The 21,680-nt window shown below is 40.2% G+C and overlaps 1 protein-coding gene and 1 long non-coding RNA gene across 2 annotated transcripts in view; one reads left to right on the top strand and one right to left on the bottom strand.

The window, feature by feature from the left end:
* Positions 1–21,680, bottom strand: part of LOC138964813 (leukocyte surface antigen CD53-like) — a gene marked incomplete in the record, with an annotated part of 102,661 nt that overhangs the window by 30,222 nt on the left and 50,759 nt on the right.
* Positions 133–2,615, top strand: LOC138964814 (uncharacterized). Its single transcript, XR_011455223.1, has 3 exons — positions 133–503; positions 1,033–1,208; positions 1,967–2,615. It is a non-coding gene; the product is annotated as an uncharacterized lncRNA (long non-coding RNA).

Below are 21,680 nucleotides of genomic sequence, written 5' to 3'. Positions count from 1 at the left end.
CTGAAATACCTCTTTCACTGTCGGTGCTCGAAGTACTATTGCCAGAGGATTACTTTGAGAAATTCTGCAAGAAAACGGATTATCTTGTTCAAAATCATGAACTAAAAGTCAAGGACATGCACGAAGGTATGGTTTGAAACGGCTATTGGTGGTATATGGACGAAAGACTTGGCGAACTTCCCCTACATAAGCGAAGCAGAGGTGATCGACCACAGATCTACAGATCTCTGGATCAACTTTCTTACTGATACTACTGCGTCGACGTTCGACAAGTTATACGACGCATCCAGTGCAAAGAATGCAAAACCTTGGTGTAAACGATAGACATACTGTGTGCATAAAATGTCTTTCTGCATGGCACAACAGCTAGTAAGCAACTGTGGTGATCAGACTCAGAGCGAGTGTGCTGACGTCAATGAAGCAGACTCGCAACGAAGTGTATGCTGTTGTGGGGGGACGCTGACCGGACAGGCACTTGGAGCCTACTGCGAGTGTATTGCTGGGTAAGTGTTGTTGGCCTTGTATGTTTTGTGGGATTAACTTGATGGCTGCGTTACTTGGTATCTTACACAATCAGTTTTCATACTCAGTCATATAATGCATGGCACACAACGTGACAAACACACACAGAGATTCATAATTCTCTACTGAAAATGTCTGCATGCAAAAGCTGTCTTTTTTGACAAAGTTATGAGCAGCATGTTAATGTAATTTCAATCAGTATCTCCAGGAGACCATGCCATGTTGGCTAGGCATGTTCAATAGAATACCAGGTACCTGAGTGCGGAGTTTTATTTAAATGTGTACGTACACATGTGTTTGTGAATCCTCTTGTCAATGAAGGTTATCACTGCAGTAAGATCAAATTCCATTCTGAGCCGGTATATATTTTATCTATAGATATCAACAGCATGCGCTTACAAGCTCTCTGTAGGAATTCCTAGGAAAGATAAAGTTAATTGTTATTAGCAGGCTAAGGAAAATCAAGATGACACAAACGGAATTTGATTGTGTGTTGTTGTTTTTACCCAGAAAGGACAGTCTTGCAACCATGTGGCTGCCACACTTTTTGCTGCTTCACACTACATGGCTGAAGGAATCGACACTGTGCCAGCAGACAAAACTTGTACACACTACAAATGCATGTGGAAGGGGCATGCTGCCAAGAAAACTGCACCAGCTGCTCTCGATGACATACAAATTGTTAAGTAAGTGTGTATAATAATTAATATTAAGGAAATTAGGGTTGCGTTACCTAGAGGTTTACATCAGAGTGTGATCTATTTTTTTCAGAACATAAGTCTCAAAGTTAAAATATAGAGCTTGTTAACTACAACAGCTACAAGACTGGGGAAAGAGAAACAGTGATATTTATAAAGTGCATCATCAAAAAACTATGCATTTTACATTTAGTCAAGAGACCAGGGCGGTGGTGTATGTTTGTGTGTAGAGCAATTTCTGGAAAACTACAACATTATGTTTAGGTTAAAAACAAACCAGCCCTGAAAGTGGCAAGTATTTTACTCGCCATAGTGAGTAGAAGCATGCAACTGGTGAGTAGAAGTGTTCATCTACTCGCCAAATGCGAGTGAAGATGCTAAATCAAATTGTTGGTTTGGTTCGTAAAATTTGCTCTCTGGCTGGTACGTTTTCAGAATCACTAGCCAGAGGCTAGTGCAAATTTTTTTTACTTTCAGGGCTACAAGCTTAGAAAGTTAAACAGATTTTTTTTAAACACAGGGAAGCGTGATTTCCTGTGGGACAGTTTTGCTACTGCGCTATGCTGGGTTGCCATTTACCTTATTCGACGTGGATGCTGGTTTTCAGCTAAGCATTGTCCTTGTGAAATGTACTGCGTTCAGTATCGTTATACATGTTTGACAGACTGGCGCAACTTGTTTTAGCATTTGTACCCAGCATAAGATTTGCTTTAGTGTCAAGTAAAAAAAAAAAATTTCATTTTCAGGTATGCTTCAAGACAAGACAAGTTTTCCCGGACGACTCTTCAAGGCCTCAATTTTGACCCAAGAAGTCCGGATGCCAGGAAGCGCGACTAAGAGATCTTCAACAACCGGTACCAACCGTTTGAAGGCTGCATATAGTTATGATATACTGAACTAGGGTTTTCAAGGTGTGATATTTTTTTCCAATACCAGTTAATTAAGTTGGTAGCAACAGTTAACTGTTCTGTCAAGTGAAAAATGTATGTAGTTTCAATATGGACAGGTAAAATCAGTACTTTGTTTACAGCGAGGGAGGGTACGTAGTGCTGTCACCTCTGTGTGTGAGTTCAGGTTTAATTTTTTAAATGCCTGCAGTTAAGACAGAAGATTGTGGAAGCTGATAAGAACTTGTGTCAGAGGATAGTAAGAAGTGTTTTGGCTTCGTACGGACTATACCATCATCCAGGACTTGTGTGCATTATTCGGAGAACGTATCAGACCCGAGGACATGTGTTGTGAACAGCGATTCTCAGTGATGAAAGTGTAGTGTGTGTAATGCCGGACTGTGTTCTTCTTCAACTTCGGAATGGCAAGGAGGTATACGTGAGATGTTTTATGATTTGATATCCATGTACTGATGATTTCATTCAATAGCGAAATGTTTGAAATGTTCATTCGTTTTGTGCCATGTTTGTTGTTCAAGAGCGTGTTGTCACCATCCCTTATGAATATGGACGTGTGTGAATGTTGGTGCAGACATGAGCGTTTGAGCGAGTGAATTTAGAAGCCCTGTGCATGAAAGTCATTACCGGACAACCAAATCAGCAAACATAGAAATTCCTTGTCATACACATCGATCTGATCAAGGTAATAATGTTAGCACTTTTTTTTCAATTTATTTCACAGTTATTTGTTATTTTTTTGAGGAAATTATAATGCAATTCACCGATTTTAAAAAACATGATTCTAATTGTCTCCCTTGAACAAATTTGTTTGTACAAAATTTGTTACTTACTTTTTTTTTCAAGGCTATATCAAGGAAAATTCTTTTTGAACTGATTGTGGGACCGTGCACAAGCTGACAGACTTGAACTCAAAAGTTGCAGAAGATTCTTGGCTGCGACTTTTGAGTTCAAGCCGATCAGTTTGTGCACAGTCCCAAGATTTGTCTATATTTATTTATCACTTAAAATAAAATACAGTTTTTCTTTTAATTAAACTGTAGATATGTCAAAGACTGTTTTGAATAATTTTGGGGGGTAATTTTCTTTAAGAAATAACTCAAGTGAATGCACAAATTGTGTACTAAAGTGTCGGTACAAGGGAGACAATTTGAAGCCATTTTAAAAAACAAAGCAGTATATTGCATAATAATATCCTTCAATTATAACAAGAAATAAGGAATAAACGTCTCTTGACATGTTGTCTACCTAATTATCTTGATCGCATTTATTTAAAGTGGGAATCGTTATGTTCGTAAGCTCACATACAATCATTTATGAAACAAATTCAGACCAGACCAGAGATTTGATTGATAAGGCCAACAAAAAAAAATTGTCTGTTTCTGGTCACCCGACCGACCCTAAATTTCGGCGCCGACCCTAAACTTTTTTTTTCCAAACTCAAAAAATTTTTTTTTTGGGGGGGTGGTAAAGGACAGGGTGAGAAAATGAACAACAAAAACGTGTGAAAACGAAAGTCCGCTGACGATTTGTAAATGTGTTGAGTGTCTTGTCTCTATGCATAGTGAATCCAGTCTCTTTGCGCGATTTTTAAAGTTAGTTTTATTGGTTTACATTTTGGGGTAAAAAAAAAACAAAAAAAAAAAAAAAAAAATCCCGACCTACCGACCCTATTTTTTTTAGCCATGTTACCAGAAACAGACAATTTTTTTTTTGTGGCCTAATGGGCCCTTTATTCTATACAGTACCAGAGTAAATTATATAAACCATTACATGACAAAATAAGCTTCTTGCTCTTTGGAGTGATGTGGCCTTTGGCAGCTCATCAACCCAGTAATGTAGACATGCCTTTTTTACGAAGTAGGTACATGCATACAGAAAGATCATCATATGTGTAAAACCATACTGCAGTGTCATTTTTCAGTAGAGAATCAACAGAAAAAGAGCGTATGTTCTCCTTCACCTTCATGTTGTCTTTCTTCAAGCCAGAAACATCTTCAGTCAGACGATTAATCACAGAGGCCTGTTATGTAATTGTCATCTGCAGCTCTGCCAACTTGAGGTAGTCTGTGTTCCAATAACAATACCCTCACATGTAGTCGTGTCCCTCTTTGCAAAGGCATGATCTGGCCCTGGTCCTAAGCTCTCACTAGATGCGGAGGGCAAAGGAATGGCTGCTTCTGTAAATACAAAATCAAATGTATACATTAGCAATAGAATTAGCATCAATGATCTTGTTATCAGATTACACATGCATCACACTCACAGCATTTAAGCATGAAAATACATGAGGGAAATAACTCCTGAAATTGAAAAAAAACTTAGGGGTGCGGGAGATGCTCCCCGGAAATTATTTTGGAGTGTTCTATGCAAAATCAAAATTGTAGAAATCTAGTGCTATTTTTGTTGTTGCATCAATTCAATGGTACATTTCTGGGAATAAAAAAAATGATTCAGCATGAGCTTTATCGATGTCTTGAAAACTGCATCACTATCTGTATCAAGTAACCTCCTTAATCTTCTCGATTCAAGAGTCGGTTGATTCAGAGATACTGTAGCAACAGATCTCTGGTTGATTGCATGCACGCGGCTTGTCGACATATGTCTAGATCTTGTTTGTTTGTTTTCTAAAATCTTGCATTTGTTTCGTGACCCTTCCTATGCATCCATTTTGGGCTGCCGATTCATGTTAAATGTCTTATACACTGATGTAGGAAGACAATTTGAAGTCAGCAGATCATAAATTAATAAAAACAAACAAAGCTTACTTGGCTCTGAGTCTCTTCCAGATCCGATGATATTTTCAGCGTTGACACTGGGGGTGGAAGCAAAACCGCTTGCTTGTCGTCGGTCTTCAGCGGACAAAGTCACGTCTCCGACCAGTACCTTGTCCTTCTGCTAGAGTCACTTGTTCTTGATGTTCTCTCAAATCCAAGATTAAGGGTGGGTACGAAGTCAAAGGAGTTGGCATCGTTGAAAGCCGTGCCATTGCCAGACACGAAGTGACGCGAGCAGACTTTTCAATGGTACGACAAACCCCTGTCGTCGGATTGCTTGCACCCATCGCGTCCTTCGCTGTTGCGCCTTCGCACTCAGCTTGCACCCATCGGAAAGCCATACAATGACAAATTCTGTCCACCGTATTTCTCTTTCTTCATTCCACTGTTGCACTTGCAGTTGTAAACACAACAGTTTGTCTCGTCGTCTCCGCACTTTACTTTGCACCAAGCCTCGTTGTCGATTTTTCCTTTTGCCCCCTAGTTCCGGTAGATCTGACAATAAACTTCACAGCGCATGCGCCAAAATTTAAGTGAAAAAGGTCTATTTTACCGTCCGAAATACGAAAAGTACCTACAGACAGATAACCTCAGCCCAGAAGAATTGAACCCAGCACGAAAGAAACATCCCACGATAAATCACAAATCACACATCATTTTACCAACCTCAAGAAATACAAACACTCACACATGCACATGCGTGAAGAGAGAGAGAGAGAGAGGTGGACAGAGACAGAGACAGACATACAAAGACTGAGAGAGGAAAACAGAGGCAGACAGACATAACCTAGGGGAAAGGCTCCTAATATGGACCGGCTCCTAATCTGGACCACCTCCTGTTCTGACAAGCTAACGGCGCTAGAGCGCTCAAAACAATTTCATTCGCTTTATTCACCCTCTCTGGATAAGTTTCACATGTCAAAACAGTTGCAGAAACACAAACCTCAAAACCGTTAGGCTTTTTTGCTTTTTTTCACTTTTGGCAGCGTTCACTCTAAATTTGCCGCCTAAAACAGACTCGTTTCTGTCCACAGCCAAAGCTTTTATCACACAAAAATGGCTATATATGACAGCTAAGACAGTATTTGTTTCATATGAGCAGTGTGTACCCCGAGTTTCTACTGCAAACAAAAAAATTATTAATAGCAAAACCTCAAAGTATGTGTGAGTCCCCTAATATGGACCACCTTCAACAAATCGAAGAAAATAAAAGCTAAAGGCAATTTTAATAAATTCATTAAGAAGCTTGCTGGAAATAACCTATAACTAGCCCTCGAGATTTCAAAAAAATATAACAAATAGTCTTTTTTTTGTGGAAGTTGATAATTTCACTTATTTTCACTCTGTTTTTGATAAGCTTCTTCAGTTTCCTGGTGTGCTTCAAATAATGCTCTCATCAACCCGAAACAGCTAAATCTAAAGCATATTTGAATTAGTCTGACTTGCACACTAAGTTGTATCATGTTATTTTGAAGTATAGGGGGCTTTTTACAGTAATTCGTAAAGGCCGCTTCACTGGTCCATATTGGGCGCCCAGGCTCCTAATATGGACCATTTGTGATTTTTTTCTGTATTTAATTTTTGCTGAATGTCTATCAAACCTATTTCACTCTAATTAGGCCTAACGGTTCAACTAAGAGAGAAGGACTACCAACCACAAAATGAAACTTCTTCGCAAGAAAACCAGCTAGCTATCAGCAATAAAGAACAAGTCGCGTAAGGCGAAAATACAACATTTAGTCAAGCTGTCAAACTCACAGAATGAAACTGAACGCTATGCAATTTTTCAGCAAGACCGTATACTCGTAGCATCGTCAGTCCACCGCGCGTGGCAAAGGCAGTGAAATTGACAAGAAGAGCGGGGTAGTAGTTGCGCTGAGAAGGATAGCACGCTTTTCTGTACCTCTCTTCGTTTTAATTTTCTGAGCGTGTTTTTAATCCAAACATATCATATCTATATGTTTTTGGAATCGGGAACCGACAAGGAATAAGATGAAAGTGTTTTTAAATTGATTTGGAAAATTTAATTTTGATCATAAGTTTTATATTTTTAATTTTCAGAGCTTGTTTTTAATCCAAATATAACATATTTATATGTTTTTGGAATCAGGAAATGATGAAAAATAAGATGAATGTAAATTTGGATCGTTTTATAATTTTTTTTAATTTTTTTTTACGATTTTCAGATTTTTAATGACCAAAGTCATTAATTAATTTTTAAGCCACCAAGCTGAAATGCTATACCGAAGTTCGGCTTTCGTCGAAGATTGCTTGGCTAAAATGTCAATCAATTTGATTAAAAAATGAGGGTGTGACAGTGCCGCCTCAACTTTTACAAAAAGCCGGATATGACGTCATGAAAGGTATTTATCGAAAAAAAGAAAAACAACGTCCGGGGATATCATTCCCAGAAACTCTCATGTAAAATTTCATAAAAATCGGTTCACTAGTTTGGTCTGAATCGCTCTACACACACACACACACGCACAGACAGACAGACAGACAGACAGACAGACAGACACACACACACACACACACACACACACACACACACACACACACACACACACATACACCACGACCCTCGTCTCGATTCCCCCTCTATATTAAAACATTTAGTCAAGTTGTAAAAAGTGGTCCATATTAGGGGCCCTTCCCCTACATGCAGACAGGTACCGCCAGGCAGACAAAGACAAAAACAGGTAGACAGGCAGACAGACAGACAGGCAGACAGACACAAAATGAAGAGATCACACCGATCACACCGTAAAAACCCAGATCGACAGTCTACATCACAGGCTAAGAGACACGAAATCCCAATAATCCATTCCCTGTTGTCTGCTTATCCTTGTCTAGAACAATTATACAGGAAGATATCACCGTGATTTTGCCAGACATAAACCGGGCGATAAGACAAGCTAATTCTTGGTACTAGGGCCAAATGGGCGAGATAATTATGATACCCAACTAGGAGAGAACCAATCGCTGGGTTGCATTGACTGAAATCAGAGATATAATTAGAGTATTTATATCGATGCTGAAATTGAGATCTGTTTCTGATGTCAACCAACGCGAACCCGTCTTCGGTTTCCACCCAGGTAAGCACTTTATCATGCAAACCACCCCTGGATGTTAGAGAAATGACGATTTAGAAGTACATGCTCATCCCCACTTCCCTATCTCTCCCTCAGGCTCGCGTTTCTGTCTTGGCGGTTCAACATCCGTAAAATCCTCTTATAGGCCTACCCCCATTCCACACAGAGGTGTGTGGAATGCGGGTATGAGTCCTCGTGAAAAGCATCGATCCTGCACAATCAACTACATGTGTGCTTGTGTGTGTGTGTGTGTGTGTGTGTCTGTGTGTGTGTGTGTGTGTGAGTGTGTGGGTGTGTATGTGGGTGTGTGTGTGCATGGTGTGTGTGTGTGTGTGTGTGTGTGTGTGTGTGTGTGCGTGCGTGCGTGCGGGCGGGCGTGCGTGTGCGTGCGTGCGTGCGTGCGTGCGAGTGTTTTTATTTTTGTGTGTCCCTCAGGGAGGATCGACTAAAAAGAGCTAGATCAGCTCAAAGACCTCCCAATTTTACAGAAGACTAACCAATAATTTATATTTACACACATTTCTTGCCAACGCCTATTTCAGCTTCAAGCACCTATTAGTGTCATGTTGTGGTTGATTAGATTGGTTTCTAAGGATGTGAAGCACAAATCAATCCCGTGGCTCATGCAAACCCACAAAATGCTCTCGGAAAGATGCTCACAGACATTGGTAGACACAAAGAAAAAATAGTGACCATGCACACATCCACTGACAGAGGGAGAGACTCAGACATGATTTGCTTACGGCTAAAGGTTAATAGAGAACGAATGACACAGAGACAGAGGGAGAGAGAGAGAGAGAGAGAGAGAGAGAGAGAGAGAGAGAGAGAGAGAGAGAGAGAGAGAGAGAGAGAGAAAGAGAAAGAGAGATAGAAATACAGCGAGAGAGAGAGACTGAGAGAGATAGACAGAGACAGAGAGAGAGAGAAAGAGAGAGAGAAAGAAAGAGAGACAGAGAAAGACAGACAAACAGAAACAGAAAGAGAGACGGGGGAGAGAGAGAGAAAGAGAGAGGGACAGAGAGAGAGAGAGAGACAGAGAGAGACAGACAGAGAGACAGACACGGACAGACAGAAAGACAAACACAGCATGAGTGAGGGAGTTTGATACGGTATTAGAGAGAGAGGGAAAGAGACAGACAGACAGACAGACATACAGTGTGCGAGATAAAAGATATACAAAGAGGGAGATGACGACAGAGAGACAGAGAGAGACAGCATCAGTTTGAGAGTATTACATGGTATTAGAGAGAGAGAAAGAGACAGACAGACACACAGACACAGACAGAGAGAGAAATACATATACAGAGACAGAGACAAAGAGAGACAGCATTATCGAGGGAGTATTATACTGTATTATTCTTGGCTGACCTTCTCGTTTGCCGATTAGCTAATAGACCAACAATGATACGGGGGATCATTTGGGAGGAAACCTAATGGCCTTTTTTCCCCTCATGAAAAAATCTATATAGCTATTCTGTTAAATAAGAAGAAGAAAAAGAAGTATGTAAGACTGAAAATTAAAGGAGCGAACCAACATAATACTGTAACGAGCCGCTAACAGAATTGACAATGCATGCAGTTTTCATGAAAAACGTCTGAGTCCGTGCGGAATCTTGAGAAGAAAAAAAACCACAGAGGGTTTTATTTCACACACAGGTGTTGCTAGCTAGTCTTTCTATTGTACAAACCCCAGTTCACTTATCTAAAAAGTTTTGCAATAATTTTCACGAGTCTTCATTCATAACCAGCTGGGTAACAAAAAACACTGTTCATATGTGACATATCGAGGTGGTGGGAGGGTTTGAGCTCGGCATTTGTCGATAAAGATGAAACAAAAGACGATATGGTCCCCTCAGAACAACAAACAGAGTAAGGCAAAATTGCTACATTTAGTCAAGCTGTCGAACTCACGGAATGAATTGTTTTAATCGTAGTACCTAATTAACCTTTGATCGTTAATTGTGATCACATTTTTAGAGCAAACATGACGTATGTATATATTTTCAGATTCAAAATTGATTGCATCGTATTCTTCATCAAATGCAATTTCAAAGTCCGGCCTTCGTTGAAGATTACTTGACCAAACTTTCAACAACATTGGTTAGAAAAAAACAATGAAAAACATTTCATACCCAGGAACTCTCATGTGAAGTTTCATAAAAATCGGTTCAGAAGTTCTCTCTGAATCGCTCTACACACACACACACACACACACACACACACACACACACACACACACATACACCAGACCCTCATCTCGATTCCCGGTCAACGTTAAACATTTAGTCAAATCTTGACTAAATGTAAAAAGCTGGTCTGCCGACAAGCCACCAAACAAACATCTTATAGTGTCCTTTTTAGGTAACCGACTCCAAATCGATGCGTTCAAGTCACCTTCAACAAGGCTGGGAATTCTTTATTTGAGACACTGCTTCCGCAATGCAAAAATCGCAAATACGTCTCGGGTTCATCGTAAATTGCTACTGAAAAGGATTCTTTCTCCGGTAACAGAGAAAACAAAACCCCAGAATGCATTGCAAACAGGAAATATTCGGATTTCACAATATCTCAGAGCTAAAAGGTTTTAGACTGTGTAGCATCGTCGTCTCATTCATGGTCTAAAGGGGTAATTGAAGTATGTTTAAGCCGCCATTAGTATAATGGGGCTTACTGGATTTGCTCTGTCTGTTTGTTTGTTTGTTTGAGGCGGGCGGGCGGTCGGTCGGTCGGTGTTTGTCGGGTAAGACTTGTATCTCTGGGTCAATTAAGCTCAAATTTCGTGAAATTGTTAGGAATAGGGTTAGACGGGTGTATGCAAAATATTACATTCCTAACGGTAGTCAAAATGAAGATATTAGCTTTTAACGCTTTTTCAAACCGAGCCAGGGGACGAAACCCACTGAGAGACTCGTACGTTTGCGGGAATTCCCGCACCCAGAACTCCGAGTTACTTCGCTTCGAGTCTCGTTCTATCACTGACAGCATCCGTTGGATTAGAACTCCGGACAAAAACAAAAACAAGTGTTGACCTTAACGGGGTCAAGAAGCCCGCCCTTTGGTAATATGGGGTGGGACATGGATTTTTGATCGAGACTTCATGTAAATCTCAAACACCATAGATCCTTCATAACGACCGATTTTTGAAGAATTATTCCGTAAATAAACAAATAAACAGTGACGTCATTTGAACTACACGTACAGTCTATATGTGGTGGGTTGTGGACGACCCACTTTTGAATTAAAGAAGGCATTTTACTTTGTTTATTTCTATTTGGATGGCGCGAGTTGTGTAGAAGGATACTTTTTATGTTGAACATTTCTTTAGAAAGTATGGGCCGTTCATGAGTAATACCATTGGAAGCTCTCATGCAGGCCGCCTCCTTGGTTCAGGACTCCGCAGACCCTTGCTACCAAGTTGTCTTCCTCTCGGACGCCCTTTCAGTCCTTCAGGCTCTAGAGAACGACAAACTCCCACAGCTGGCCAAAGCATTACAGATGGTCAGACAAACCAGAAGAGTTGTCCTCCAGTGGATACCAGCACACTGTGGGATACCAGGAAATGAAAGGGCAGATGAGCTGGCGAAAGAAGGAGCCGTGGAAGACCAACCTGAAAACAGTGTCAGCTTTAGTGAGCAGAAGACAATCATCAAGGCATTGATGAGGCCAAGGACAAACAGAGATGACTACCACACATTGTCTTGAGAGCAGCAAGTCAACCTCATCAGGCTGCTTACTGGCCACAACAGGCTCAATGCTCACATGAACCAAAAGTTCAAGCTGGCGCCATCACCAACCTGTACCTGCGGTCAAGAAGACCAAACAGCGGAACACATCTTACAGCGATGTCCCTTACTAGATGAGGAACGAAAAGAAGTGTGGCCGTCACCAACTCCCTTGCAGACCAAACTATATGGCAGTCGACAGGAGTTGGAGAAAACGACAAAATTTATCACCAGTGCTGGACTGATCGTGTAACCTCTGCGAACGCCAAGAAGAAGAAGAAGATGAGTAATATCATTGGTACTGTGGCGCAAAAGTGTGTACGTCATTTACTTTGGAAAGAGGCGGTAATGAGTTACTTCCCTTCGGGTCTCGTTCTATCAGTATCACTGACAGCATGCGAACATGCGTTGGATTATTAAGCCCCCTTGTAAAGGGTGCTTACTGGTTTGCTCTGCCTGTTTGTCCGGGTTTCAGGTGTTTGTTTGTCTACCATGTCACCACGTGTAAAGAGCTCGGTCAATTTTAAAAAAAATTATTTATTGATTTATTCATTTAATTTTTTTTAAATTAATTCTTTCTAAAATGTATTTATTTACTTTAAAAAAATTTTTTAAATAATTTATTCATTTAAAAAAAATCTCCCTCCCTCTGTCTGTCTGTCTGTCTGTCTCCGTGTCCCACTCCCATATTTAACAAGGGCGGCTTCTTGACTCCGTTAAGGTCAACACTTGTTTTTTCTGTTTTTTTTCGTTCATATATTTTTTCCCCTCCACATACAAAGTTGTTGGAGCTACAACATATCCCCGATTGAGTGAGTTGCTAAGTTGTTATCTTACATACTGCTTCAAATTTGTGATAATACAGCGATGGGCAAATGTAACTCAGCATAGTGTTAGATGTTCTTTAACAAAAATATTAATTTAGCTTTGTTATTTAAGAGCCAATTACACACATACACACAAACACACACACATGCATGCACACACACACACACACACACACACACACACACACACACACACACACACACACACACACACACACACACACAATTCAATGCTTCTCAAGCGCCATACAACAATGCGATGATGAAAACAGTGCATACATTTCAGTCTTGTTTCATGAGCGGTGTTGCCACTTTAAAATGATTACAGAGAATACGTTCTACAAAAAAAAAAAAAAAAAAAAAAAAAAAAAAGGGGGCGGACTAGGAAATGTCTTTAGAATAACATTAGCGGCAGCAGATAAAAACTATTCGTATCAACATTGCCCAAAAATTCCAAAACACAAACAGCTGGAAACGAGGTGATGGTTTTACCGTGAGAGTATGTTTATTTCTATTTTTGCCATTTTGTCAGCTATCTATCTCTGGTTGTACGAATTTGTGGGGTTTGCCATAGAAGTGGCATCCTGCAGGTTCCGACGCTGTCCGATTAAGACAACATCGTTTCGGTAAATACGTAAAAGAGAGCGAATACTGGGACTACGAATTTAGGAATAGGCGCGCTTCATAGCTCCCTGGTGCTTGCTATTTTCAGGAGGGATCGAATTCAATTTCATAAGAGACCGGAAGTCCAATGTTTTCCAAGAAGGCAAATAAAGTAGTGTTTCGTTAAAAAAACAAACACCCATCCCAAGCACCTCACATTAGACTTCAAATAAATGACATTATTTGAAAACAGGATGAGGCAGAAATTGAAAACAGTGTGCGCTGCAAAGGATGTAAGTTTGTGCAAAAGATGGCCAACCAGCTTTAAAAAAAATTGGGCTTTTGGTGTAGTTTATTATGAACACGAGAAAAAAAAATGTGTCAATTGCTACTCAGTGTAAAATGATTTGTTTGTTCCGGTGGGGGTGGTTGGTCACCGCACCAAAACTGTACGAATGAAAGTGTACATTGTTTAAAGGCACAGTAAGCCTCCCGTAAACCATCACAGATACTGTCAGGCTTTTACACACAGTACAAACACTCTTCCATTTGAACGCTCACCAAACGGGAACATCCTAGGTGCCCTCCGTAAAGAGCGAGCAATTTTCAAAGAATTTATTTTTGCGTGGTTTATCTTACCCCAGAGCCATCGTAAACCCGTGTGATCCAGTTTCCCTTTTTCACAATGTAGTCGTCAGTTAGTCATTTGAATGCGACTCGATGTGAGCTTATCTGCAATAGCACGTTATTATGTACCTCTCACTATGCACGAAACAAACGGCTGTGGTTCACAAGAACTCTAGCGATGGCTTTTGACTGTTCAGAGGAACTTAACTGGCGATGCCTATAAACCGTCGTCTGCTACGAGAACCACGACCTTGCGTGACCCTGCTTCCGGGCTTTTTTTCTTCAAACTTTCAAAACTTCGAATTGTACTGATCTTGTCTTGATGAAAAAAGAATTCTTTTGTGATTTAAGAATGTTTGTGTAACAAGCTGTCAATTTATTATTTAGATTTTAAAAGTTAGGTCCAGCGCCAAAACGCACCACAAGTACGGTCCGATTGTCTCTGAGCAATCGACGCAAAATTAATTCTTTAAAAATTGCTCACTCTTTACGTAGGGCACCTAGGATGTTCCCGTTTGGTGAGCGTTCAAATGGAAGGGTGTTTGTACTGTGTATAAAAGCCTGACAGTATCTGTGATGATTTACGGGAGGCTTACTGTGCCTTTAAGCAAGACAAGATTAAATAGTACGTGCATTTACTGTAGAGGTTTTCAGATAAAAGACAGAATCGCCGTAGCAAAGCAACAACTTTGGCCTTCGATCGGCCGGGCAATACTGATTATTCCCGTCGTCATAAAACTAAGACAGCGAACAAAAGAAGAAATCTGCAGCAACTGATCCTGAACCCAATATTATTATAGATTCCTGCATAATTAACCTCGATACCCTGGAAACAAACAGCGAACCTAAACACACGGCAGACGCGCCAAGCCTATCCAATAAAAGACCCTAACGACCTTCGACCCTTTGGTATCAGTGCACTTCTGTTTAGCTTGACCGCGTCTGGTTTACCGTGGAACCCCCCTTTTAAGACCTCTACAAATCTGAAAAAAAATCGGGTCTTAAAAAGAAGGGAGTCTTAAAATGGAGGTCAATTTACAGAGACTATGAAGAGAAAGTCTGAAAAAGCAAGGTCTTAAAAGAGAGGAAGTCTTAAAGTCTTAGTCTTAGGGGGGGGGGGGGGGGTCTTTAAATGGGGGTTTCACTGTATCCGTGAGACTGACCAACTGGCCCTAGGTCTGGACTGGAGTGTCCAGTGTAGAAGTACAAGGCCTATCTCGTATGGCCGCACCACTACGGGGTCGCGTCTGGTGCAATTGTCTATCTCTCTTGCCTACGGCCTCATTGTCTGGTCTGAGTACCTCCACCGTGGTAGCGTATTGTGTTAACGATATCTGCCGAAACTAGTTTTTCGTTTGTTTTGTTTCTGCTGAACAGTGGTACCCCCCCCCCCCCCTCTCAGAGACTACCACAATTAGAAGAAAATCCGGTCTTTAAATGAAGGGAGTCTTAAAATGTAGGTAAATTTACAGACGATATGAGCAAAACAATCTGAGAAAGAAAGGTCTTACAAAATTGTAGGGGCTGCTCAAGCAATTGTCTCCCAAAAGTAGCCAGCGCCGGCCTGCGTCCCTAGCAAGCTAGTCCTTCAAAGTACCTTAATTTATCAGTCAGCCCCCAAAACTTACCTTGGCTTAATCTTTTATTTTGCTTTCATCAAATTCACAAGGAAAAACATTGACATTGTCTCACTGACTTTCGTTTTATAAATCTACATGAGAGAATGACAATGACAGAGAAACCTTCGTACTATCTAGAATTAACAAATGTCACCGACGTCGCCAAAAGCAGCAACTTTCATTCCCTTGCTGTGTTTTCATTGACTGGTTGTGTGTTTTATTTGTGTATTTCCCTTTTGTCTCCCCTTTGCACTCTTGCCATAAAAAAGGGAAGTCAGTCTTAAATCGGGCCTGGGTGGGGCGGAGGGAGTTGGGGCGGTTGGTCCGAAAAGGGGGAGGGGGGGAGGGCGGGGTGGTGATTACGCTTGTGTGAGGTTTTTACTTTTTGTGTGTTGTTTTTGTAAATACCCCATGTCACGATAATGCACCCGTGTCTATCTCTGCCGTATTCTTCGAGTTTAGTTTTACAGCCTTACATTGCCTTAATTGTCGTGTGCGGGTTATATCTCACCAAGCTATGCAAACCCCGCCATCCTCTAAAATACCGGCCATGGGTCCATGTCTCGTGTAAATGTCCATAAATTATATAGTTTTAAACGGCATAGCTTCTGGGTATGTGTTCCCCTTCTCTGGGGCCATATTTTTTTGCATTAGTGTTCACGCCTATTGTTTTGCTGGTAAGTTTGCACAATTAACTTCCTATCACCAATATCTCCCGCGCAGTCTAGACTATCTTTCACAGCGTACAAAACATTACTGTAACATCAAATTGCTTTTGCCGGGTAATATTCTCGATCTCATAAGCATGTCAAATCTCTAGTTTAAAGAGTCTGGCAGAGGCCGTAAAACATGATCGCAAAGCAAAAAGCAGACAGCATGTTGTTACGCAACAGCCAAACAAAAACGCTCTGTTACTCGCATCTGCAAAACTTTGATAACATCCGCGGAGACTAGAATAGTTCGTTTACTGAAATGTGGACAATGATTTTTTTTAATCAGAAAAACGAAAGATTATTATAATTATGACTGCGACGGAATTTTATGTCCAAGAAGCCTAGTACTATCTTTCGATATCATTGAAGTAATATCTGCAATTTTGTTTTAATTTCGGAGACGCTAAATATCGCATTTTAAGACCCAAAACACACTTTGTTCAAAATGCAATCAGATAAGATGCATTTTATTATGCTATATCTAACCTTTCTTGAAGAAAAATTAATATATATATATGACTAAGTGCCAAAAGGTGCGCACGAAAAGCGGACAAAGGGGCTAAAAAATAAAAGTTGACAAACACGACTGATATTGTGATTTTTGTTAAGACAACAGATGCTGGAACCCAATTACGAAAAGAAAAGATAAATTTACCCAAATGATTTTACAAATAACGATAATTTTGTTCGTTATATCATTCAAAACGGCACTGAGTCATAGCATTAAGGTTATCTCGCACGTTTTTAAAGCTAGGGCTTTGAAACTTGGCACACAACCAAAGTATAATGACCTCCAGGTATGGTGCACATCACATTAAACAACATTGAATTTCAAGGTCACAGCGAGGTTAAATTTCCTTTGCAAACTGGAAAATTGTCGTTGTCACGTCTTACATGTTTTAATACTAGATCAGTTAGACTTTACATACTTCACATACTTTCAGCATTTTTATAAAACCTCATTAAAAGTGACCTGCTTGTTAATCTTTGTCAAAGTTCAAGGTCACAGCGGGGTCACATCTGGTCCAAATGTGGAATATTTTCAATTTATTCAGCGCGTTTATAGCACGAGCTTTGAAAATACACACAGTTCTAGTGTATAATGTTCACACACGATTAAAGTCTGGTTGAAAAAGTCAAGGTCACAGCAGGGTCGCGTTGAGGTCAAACATATACATTTTTCAATGAGGTTTTCTCATATGTTTTTGAAGCTAGGGCCTTGAAACTTGGCACACTACGCAAGTTAAATTAAACCTCATCAAATTCCAAGGTCACAGTAAGGTTAAAGATCCTTTAAGGATATTTTCTAAAAAAGGTGACCGCCTGGTTAATGTTTGTCAAATTTCAAGGTCACAGCAGTGCCATCTGGCTTAAACTTTGAAAAATTGTCAATTTCTTCAACTAGTTTTATAGTGTTTGAAGTCATTCACACATGATGAAAGTCTGGTTGATAAAATCAAACGTCAAGGTCGCAGCGGGGTCGCATTGAAGTCAGACACATACAATTGTCATTTTCACGAACGCCTTTTAAGCAACACCTTTGAAACTTCACACATTCCAAAGTTTTGATGTTGTTTGGTTATAATCAAAGTGTGGTCAATTTCCATGATTGAGAGCATTCAGAGGGGTCAAGTTGAGGTCACACAAAAGAGATTAAATTGTCGACACAACAGGTGAGACTGGCTACCACTGTTTATTTTAATACACTTTTATGCAAATTTTAAATTGTGTTCAACCATATACACCAAACTCACCCAAACTCCTGAAACATCCAAGAAAAGGAAAAATGTGTCCAAGCAAGGAAAAACGCCATTTCTTCAAAGGCTGGAATAACTACAGAGGCAGCCGCGTCATTACACACAATGCAATTACGTCATACATCATACATTTCTATGAGTCATGTTGAATGGAATGGTGGCATGTGCCTCTATTCTAGCTAACAACAAAGCTGAAAAAATGAATATTATCTGTTTGTTTTGTTTGTTTTACCCGTACGAGACCTTTCTGTGACCTTGACATGTGACAAGGATCTACCTTAACTTCTTTAAGTCGGAGTTGAGAGTTGTGTGATGTTTGAAGGCTCTCCCTTTAAAAAAAACTGAGATAATGATGCATTTTCGTGTTTTTGATTTGCCCATGTGACCTTGAGATTCGACAAAGGTCAACAAGACTTTAACCGTGTATGGAGGCTATTAAGCCCAAAAATGTGAACTTTCAAGGTTCTTGCTTTGAAAAACTCTGAGAAAAAGGTTATGTTTTTTTTTTTACCCACACGAGACCCTGCTATGACCTTCACATTTCTCAAGGATCAACCTTGAATTCTCCATGTTGAACAATCATTAAGCAAAAGCGTTGTTTGAAGTTTGAAGGTTCTAGCTTCAAAAATCTCTGAAAAAATATGTTTCATCCGTTTTCTGAACCACATGTGACCCAGCCGTGACCTTGAAATCTGACAAGGGTCAACAAGACTTTTACCATGCATGGGGGCGATTAAACCCCAAATGTGTGTGAAGTTTCAAGGTTTCAACTTAAAAAACGTCTGAGAAAAATATACATTTTCCTTTTTGGACAATGTGTTGCACGCAAGACAACACGACAAACGCTCGTGTTATCATTCTTTTACTTTAAGGTCGACTTGCGTGCCCGCTCTTTCGCTAATCTCAATTAAAATTCATCTTAGAAGTTCGGTTTTATTACGCTTTTAATTAAGAAGATTAAACTAAGACAACAAATAGTTAGTTTTACCCATTAAACTCGATAAGGTAGTGACATTTTATGTTGAACGCAAGAAGGTGTCGCACGCAAGATCTGAAAAGATGTTGACGACATAATTTCAACACTTGATAGCGCAATCGTGGTTCGTGATTTCTTCACAAATTTTGAACACAGAATGTGTCACGTGGTTCCGTAAATGAAGTAGATCTTTGTACATGTAAATTTTGTTTTTAAAAGAAAATAACCGTTAATTACCGAACATTTTGTCGCACGCAAGATATGACGAAATTTTCAAATCGTTTTCAAAAATGCTGTTCAAAAGTTCTGCAGTCTTTGCTGGATTACTTGAAAGACAGCAGTTTGATACACCGTTATCGCTTGACGTGTCGACATCAATTCCAGAGTTTTTGAAAAAGAAATTTAGTAAATATCTGCGATTGAAAAATGTATGCCGTGATGACGAATCATCTTGCGTGCGACACCTTAAAATTCGGTTATCGAAAAAAAAAAATTCTCTCGAGATTTAGATTTGACGTTTGGTCTCGTCTGTAAAGCGATGTTTCAGGCATTCAATCAAACTAAATGCAATTCATTTGTGCTTCTTGTTATTTTTCTGTGGCATATTCAAAACACGAGGTATCACGATGTCCTTTTTCAGATGGCCGGTTTTGGCGTTATTTTTGACTTTAAACAAAGATAACTTCAAAACCGTTCAAGTCAGACACACGAAATTATGTCCACTATCTCTTCGCACATTCATCCACACACACACCAATTTTCAGCAGACACACGTTTTTAGAAACATTTTTATTGTAAAACAAAGTCGTCTTCTGTTCTGTGAGCACCTTTTGGCACTTAGTCATATATATATAATCATCCTCATCTCATTAATCATCAATCGCGAGACAGAGACAGACAGCGTGGCGGTTCATCACAATCACCTCTGCAAGCGAAGTCCTGTCACACGGGATTGAGAATTTTAGAGCTTATTTCTTAGCCCTATATTTTCTGTTGTGGCTTCTCAAATGCCAGAACATACAGACAGACAAAAGCCGCTAGACCCCATCACAAACAGAACTCTACAATCAACAGGTTTTTTCCCACACACACACACAAACACACACACAGAGAAGCCGTATATATATAATATGTATATCTATATCTATAAATATATAGAGATAGGTGAGTGTATTTTTTGCGTGGCTATAAATTGATTCGACCTTTTCACTTTGACAGTACGAACAACTTACGGGTGCAAGGGAAGCGTTCTGGACAGCGCAGTGACATTCTAAAAATAGTACCTCAGAAACGGGAATTTGGGGTGAACGGTGCGACAGAGACAGACAGCGTGGCGGTTCACCACAATCACCTTTGAAAGGCGAAGTCCTGTCAAACGGGATTGAGAATTTTAGAGCTTATTTCTTAGCCCTATATTATCTGCTGTGGCTTCTCACATGCCAGAACATACAGACAGACAAAAGCCGCTAGACCCCATCACAAACAGAACTCTATAATACATAGGTTTTTGCCTACACACACACACAAACACACACACACAGAGAGAAGCCGTATATATATATGCATATCTGTATCTATAAATATATAGAGATAGGTGAGAGTGTATTTTTCGCGTGGCTATAAATTGATTCGACCTTTTCACTTTGACAGTAAGAACAACTTACGGGTGCAAGGGAAGCGTTGTGGACAGCGCAGTGGACAGCGCAGTGACATTCTAAAAATAGTAATAGTAACTTAGAACTGAACGGGAAAGCCACACGAAGGAAGGGAGATAAACGCCAAACACTGGAGAAGATAAGGAAGAGTTACTTATAATGGTGAAATGAACGCAAAAACGAAAATGAGTTCAGCGCTGCGCGCTGAGAGCCCGTGTTGAAATATCTCATCGATGATATTGTGTCCGGGGTGTAGCTGAATACGGTGTCCAAATTTGAAAAAGATCCACCGAGAACTTTGGCGTTGTGATGTGGTGTAGCGGCTATGGTGTGTCGGTATGGGGGCCCGGGTAAGCTGAGGTGGAACCAAAATAGCTGAGGTGGAACCAAAATCGGTTCCGCGCTGCGCGCTGAGAGCACTTGTTGAAATATCTCATCGATGAGGTTGTGTCCGGGGTCTCTCTGAATAAGCCCACCAAATTTGAAGCAGATCCATCGAGAACCTTGGCCGCGCATCGCGCACAGACACACAGACAGACAGACAGACAGACAGACAGACACTAGTCGTATATATATATAGATATATATATATATATATATATAATATTCCATTTCAAACGGCAGAAATTAATATGTAAGCGCCTAGGGCTATATCTAGATTAGGCGCATAAAAAAATGATCACAATAATAATAATAATAATATATTAAACGACAACTGAGGTCAATGAGGCTCTAAAAGGGACGCCGGGAGAATGTTATGTACCTTTTTTTGGTTTTTTTTACCAGAAAAAGGTTCCTTACTGATTGTAGGGGTCGAACAATAAATAACTCAATTATTTAATTTTTTCCAGCAAATCTGAAATAATTCTCTCTCACATGAACGTTTTCTGTCGCAGTAATAAAAAAAAAGTGCAAAAAAAAAATGTTGATAGTATTCACGCAACTCAAAATGTCACTGTCCGCAGTCTGTAAAACGCACTACTGATACAGGCACATCTCCAGGAGGACGCATCCTTATTGCAGGCTTCTCGCTGCATGCTGCGGGGCCGATAGAGTTTAACGGTGCACTTAATCCAGACACGAAGCCATGAGGTGGAGTTCACCTCGCATCAACGCTGAAGGGAGGGCATTACATTTATGCCTGTCATAAAACCTGCAGGCTTTCCTGGGGAGGCTGAGGAACA

Source organism: Littorina saxatilis, linkage group LG4 (assembly GCF_037325665.1).
Source record: "Littorina saxatilis isolate snail1 linkage group LG4, US_GU_Lsax_2.0, whole genome shotgun sequence".
Lineage (NCBI taxonomy): Eukaryota > Metazoa > Mollusca > Gastropoda > Littorinimorpha > Littorinidae > Littorina > Littorina saxatilis.
Note: the sequence above shows the minus strand (reverse complement) of the source record. Positions and strands in the feature narration are given on the sequence as shown.